We start from the raw sequence: 6,163 nt of genomic DNA on the forward strand, positions 1-6,163 counted from the left end.
AGTGCAGTGTTGCTGCAAACTTTTCAGGGTGTTGAAAACTAAATATTACAAAAGGATTAACAAAAGATGAAACAAAAATCTTCCATTTTTAATATAAAATAAATCTTGATAAGCAACTTAAGAGTAAGTGCAATGTTGTAAATCTTGTACTTTTTTTCCTGTGTTTTGTCAAGAGAAGTCACTTGAAAACAGGTGCCAGGGCTCACATGCATTTTTTAAATCAAATATTAATGCTTTAGCCCCATAAACACAAAAAACACTTGATGTAGTACTTGAAAAGAAAAATATAACAAAATTCTTATACTGGCTTGCTTGGTCTCATTACAGTTTAATTTCACCCTTTCATTGTTTTCATAACTATAGACAAGGACAGAGGCAGAAGGAGAAATATTAGGAAAATGGCCATAAACTATTAGAATCCTTATGAAAAAAAAGCTATTATAGCTCTCCTAGACTATAAAATTATCACATTACAATAACTTCAACCTCGTTTACTGGATGCATCCACGCTTTTGATAACAGGTATAACCAGGCTTATCTATATATTTACAGGATGTAATACTTTGCCAGACCCGAAAATTGGAGATAAGTTAAATAGAGTTCACTTGGAGAGGCAAACTGCAAAATCAGCACCTAATGAATCAGAATTGAGATAAGAATAGTCACCTAAAGAAGAAAAACACAAGACAGGCATTTAAGATTGCGTCATTAAATTATTGATAAAAATTAACAAATTAGCAATTAAATTATCCACTTATTCCTGTGTTCAATTTAATCACCATAATGTAGCTACCCACACATCACTAACAATAACTGTTCTCTTCTGTATAGTCTTTCATAGAAACAAATACCTGTGAACATAAAGGTTAAATTTAAGAGTGCATAAAATATGTCTACAAATATATTTCATGCTGCAACTTTGTAAAATATACTGTTATTTACAAAATACTCTTGTCTTTCAAAAAGATGATTTTCAGGCATCTGAAAACATGCAGTGGAGATACACATATTTTTCTGTTGCTGAGTAAGAAAAAATCATATATGGTGGATAACAAAACAAGCACAGTCATTAAATTGAAAAGCTGAGAGAAAGTTGTAGTGAAATATGTCATCAGCAAGAATTCCAAGAAAAGCTGTCAAGAGGTGTATTTTTTTGTATATTTTTATTGAATTTTTGTGTATTTTATAGAAAAAATTTTAATCATCTTCATAACCTCTATGCCATCTCCTTCCTCCCACAGCCCCCCAACAGATTTCATGCATTCTCTCATTTATATTAAGGCTTATTCTGTCAAGTTAGTGTACCCAGACATCTCTCAACGAAAATTCATCCACTGGGGTCTAGTCAGCCTATCTAGAGTCATTCTCCTAAAGAAAATCAGCTGTCCCTTTCAGAACATAGTGGAACAAGGGGTAGAGAGAACACTAATGCATCACTCAACTCTCAACAAAGATGTGATTTTTATGAATTTCTCATTTATTTATTTCATTTTTATACTTTTTTATTTATTTTTATTTTATGTGTATGCATGTATTCCCTGCAAGTAGGTAAGTGCACCCATGTTGTGCAATGCCCATGGAGGACAGAAGAGGCTATTGGATCCCCTGGAACTGGAGTTACAGACAGTTGTTAGCTGCCATGTGGGTGCTGGGATTTGAACTCACGTCTTCTGCAAGAACAGCCATTGTTCTTAACTGCTGAGCCATCTCTCCATTTATTTCATTTTTAAAGTATATTTTTATTTAAATTTTGTGCATTTCATGCAAAATATCTTAATAATCTTTATACCACCTCCCCCAACTATACACCCTCTATACCTTCCCCCAGAAGATGTCATGCATTCTGTCATATATGTTAAGGCCTATCAGGTCAAGTTAATCCATATGTCTCTCAGTACAAATTCATCCACTGAGGACTAATCAGTCTATCTAGAGACTCTCCCTTAAAGAAGATCAACTCTCCCTTACCCAGCGGTAACTAGCTGAAAATAGTTCCTCAGCTAGGGTTCAGTCCTGCTGCCTATTTCCCCAGTTCTATGCTGTAATTTTTTTTGAGTTTGCATGGGTCTTGTATATCCTGATAGCATTGCTTCAATTTCATATGAGCAAGGCCCTGTAAGACTGTGTTTTGTTATGGTCATTCACTTCCTCCCCTGACTCTTTACATTTTTCCAGTTCCTCTTCCCCAATGGTCCTGGAGCCATGGATGGGTGAAGTTTAACATAGGAGTCCTGTTCAGGGATCCACACTACACTGTGTAGACTCATGTGTGTGTGTGTGTGTGTGTGTGTGTGTGTGTGTGTGTGTGTATCCTTAATAGAGTTTATAGAGTCTGATTTGTGTCCTTAAATGCCTGATAGAGTGGGTACATTCACTGGGGCCAAGAGTCCCATCCCTGTAAGAGACTGTCTCTCTCCCTCCCAGCAGTCATCAATTGGCAAATTTCTGACCCGCTTCTTCATGTGTGTGGTGCAATTTTATGTGGTTTGAACTTGCATAGGACACGTACATGCTGTCACCATTGCTGTGATTTCATATGAGCAAATGCCCAGCTGTCTGGAAGACTGTTTGCTTGTGATCATCCAGCTCCTCTGATCCTTGAGAGGCAAAGATTTGAAATTGTGTCCTATTAAAGGATTAGCACACTGACTTCTTGTTCTGTGCACATTTGCCAATTGTGAGTTTCTGTGTTAATTACCATTTGCTGCACAAAGAAATTCCTCCGGTGAGTGTTGTGAGATGCATTCATCCTATGTGTAGAGGTTGCATTGAAAATGTGTCACTTCAAGTTAAGTGTCTCATAGACTCTTATTCTCTGCATTTCACCAGTTCTTGACTCTGTAATAATCTCTCTGTTGTAAAAAGAATCATATTTGATGACTAATGACAGGTATACTTGCTTAAATATAAGGACGAATATTTAGAATAAAGCAAGACATTACTTTGCTCTATGGTTGTGGTCTAGGACCTATGATGTCTCAAGTCATGTGTATGGCTATGTTTACAGTTCTGTTGCACTAAATTTTCCCCTCCCTGATGAGAGACCCCACACTCACTCATGGTCTCACTGTCCTGATGCAGATTGACAAAACTGACATAACACATTCTATCTGGGTTTTGCATATTTTATGATATCCAGGAGGGGGTGACTTACAAAGGCATGAAATGCCCCTATCAGCTCATCCTACCCCCAGTCTCTCCCAGCTTTTCAGCAGCCATTTGCCTGTGGTTCCGTGGCATCCTTCCCCATGTTCAATATGGCAATGGCATCACCCCTTTTTCTAGTGTGCTTAACATGGGTCTCTAGACCTGCCCCCCAATCAATTCCAGCTTTTCAGAGGAACTTCCAGGTTACAAGTACCATGCATGAGTTCCCATCCTTAGAGTATGGCTTAATTCCAATTAGACAACTGTTCATTACCCCCAAGATAAAAGTGCCACTGCTGCACCAATAGAAATAGTTGCCATGCCAGTCATTGCTGTTTATTAGGCTTTACACATGCATAGGACCATTGACTGGTTTTCTACCTTGGATAGCTTGTATAGTATCCTCTTCTTTCTTGACAGTTAGTCTACAGGGAGGAGGCTTCCAGGTCAGTTCCAACTCAATAGTTCCAAGTCCTGTGTCCAAAATGTAGTTTATCTTCAGAAACAGGCTTTTACCTTAAAGTTCTGGGAGGCGATCAAGCAATGTGGTAATAGCCTGTGTTATTTTGGGAATCTCTTGGACTTTTAAAGGGAGGATTTTTCTGTCTGGCATTGTGTTTTATGTTATATAGTTTTTCAGCTATACACATGCATTGCTATATTTATTGTATGTGCATTTACCAATAGGACTTTGAACTAATACATTTCACTGCTTGTTTTCATATCATCTAAGCATTATTTATATACCCTCTCACTCTCTCTGTATAACCCTCCTTATTTCCTCCCCAGTTAATTACCCCCATTTTTACATTTTCCTCTTAATAATATCCGTCTCCTGCTATACCCCTCTCTTGAGCTCCTTCTTCCCCTTTATCCCTATTGTTCATTTCAATTTTCCTGGCTCCAGTGGTTGCATTAGGATATATACTCATATGTAGAGACTTCCAGTGTGCAGTCACTGCCAGAGGTGGCTGCTCCTCCGTTTTCACAATGCCGCTCCTTCGTTCTCAGGGGTGTCGAGGCTCCTCCTCTCACCCTGGGCTGAGACCACTCTTCTGCTCACCTTGTGCTGCCTCCTGTTGTCACTGCTTCTGCCAAGTCCCGGACGCCAGGGCTGGTGAGGAGCGCATTTAGACACAGGAGACCAGGTTCAGTGACACAGATCTTGTTTATTGCAGGAAGTCACAAGCTTATATAGGGGTAGTTGTCCAATCACAGCACAGTAAGTAGGATACCTTATTAGCATAACAGGTTTAGCATCCTATTAGCATAACAGAAAACGTCCTATCACAGAATAATAGGTAGGATGCCTCATTAGCATACTGGGTTTCAGATTACAGAGCCTGGATTCCTGGAAACCATGTGATGCTGTCAATAAGACTTTCACCATAGGCTCAAACCTGTCTCCCACACAGTGAAGAACCACAAATGAGGGAGAACATATGTTACTTCTTGTTCTGAGCATGTTACTTAACTTAGTATAAAATTTCTTGTTTCATCCATTTACCCACAAATTTCGTGGTTTCATTTTTTTTTTTAACTCTTAGTGGAGCGTCATTGTATAAATGTACAATATTTTCATTACCAATCATCAGTTGAAGGACATTCAGGTTGTTTCCAGTTCTTAGCTATTGTGAAAGAACATCAGCAAACATGGTGAGCAAACATCTTGTTAGTAGGATGAATCAACTGAGTACATGCCAAGGAGTGATATGATTAGATTATATGGTAGTTTTATTTTTAGGTTTTTTTTAATCTCAATTTCATTTAATGTTCTTTCAGAGAGTGAAACATGACTGACAATCACAGCAATGAGACAAAGCACTGATTGGTTTGAAAAATGCATATTTGCTTTGTTCCTTGAGCATCTTTGGTTGGACCAACTTGCACAGTAAGCTGACTCATTAACACGGTTGGATTTCTAGTTGTAAGACCTTAACTTACCCAACAACAGCATTCTTGTAAAATACAGCCCACTACAAGTCTTCCCTCTGGTTTCTCTTCTGTGCTTTGTAAATATGTGCATCTTTTTCAGGATCATAGTGAACCTTATTCACAGTAAATTTCCTCTCTAGCATCACTAAGAAGTTACTATCTCATTCATAGTGAATTTAGCAAGCTAAAAAAGTCAGGGACTGGCTGCTATAGAGATGTTCCAGTGTTTGAAGATTTCTTCTAAATATATAATATCAGCTCCAAGTATGAGATCAAATTCTCCAGGTTCAAAACTCCCCAAATTTTGTCCCCAAGTCAGCTCCTTAATGACAGCTTTGGGTTGGATATGGGAGGTAAGTTGGCTTGAACATTTGATTTAAGAAATTCCAATGCTACTTTTCAATCTTTGATAGGTGAGAGTCACATGAACACCCAACAGGGCAGCCACTATGCCCACCAGCCCTGTGCCAGCACCCAGCTCCATGGCAGAGCATCCCCTGAGCTTCACAACACCCATCTCCAGATACGTGGAAAGAGCGATAGCCACATCCCAAACCACTGCAGCGACTCCCAGTTGCCTCCAGTCCTGCCGGATACATATGGTGTGGTTTGCAAAGGAGAACATGGCAAGGCACTTGTGGAATTTCTGGAGCCCCATTGCCACTGTCTTCTCATAGGGTACCAGGGTCATTTCTCCTGAGTCTAGTCCCCTGCTGAGATGGCTGGAGGGTGGAGGGCACCTGCCTATTTTTAGTTTTTTAAGAGAGTTCCAAAACAAAAAGGTGCAGTCACTAAATTGAATAGCTAAGGTAAAACTGTGGAGAAATATGCCAACAGCAGCATTCACAAGAAAATTTGGCAAGAGATATTTTAAAATATTTTTTTAATTTTTCTTTTAAAAAATTCATATATGTATACAATGTGTCTTGGTCCTATCTATTGTCTACTCTCCATCTCCACTCCCTCCAGCATGACTGCATCATATCTCCTTCCCAACTGCATGCTTTATTTATTTATTTACCTTTTTAATTTAATGTTTGTGCTTTTCATTCAATATATCTTAATCATATTTAGACATCCT

At 38.7% G+C, this 6,163-nt stretch overlaps 1 pseudogene; it reads right to left on the minus strand.

Annotated features, from left to right (window-relative positions):
* Positions 1 to 5,123: 5,123 nt before the first annotated feature.
* Positions 5,124 to 5,773, minus strand: LOC103734838 (annotated as a pseudogene).
* Positions 5,774 to 6,163: the final 390 nt, after the last annotated feature.

The sequence above is a fragment of the Nannospalax galili genome, unplaced genomic scaffold (assembly GCF_000622305.1).
Source record: "Nannospalax galili isolate Female #2095 unplaced genomic scaffold, S.galili_v1.0 scaffold75, whole genome shotgun sequence".
In the NCBI taxonomy this organism is placed as follows: domain Eukaryota; kingdom Metazoa; phylum Chordata; class Mammalia; order Rodentia; family Spalacidae; genus Nannospalax; species Nannospalax galili.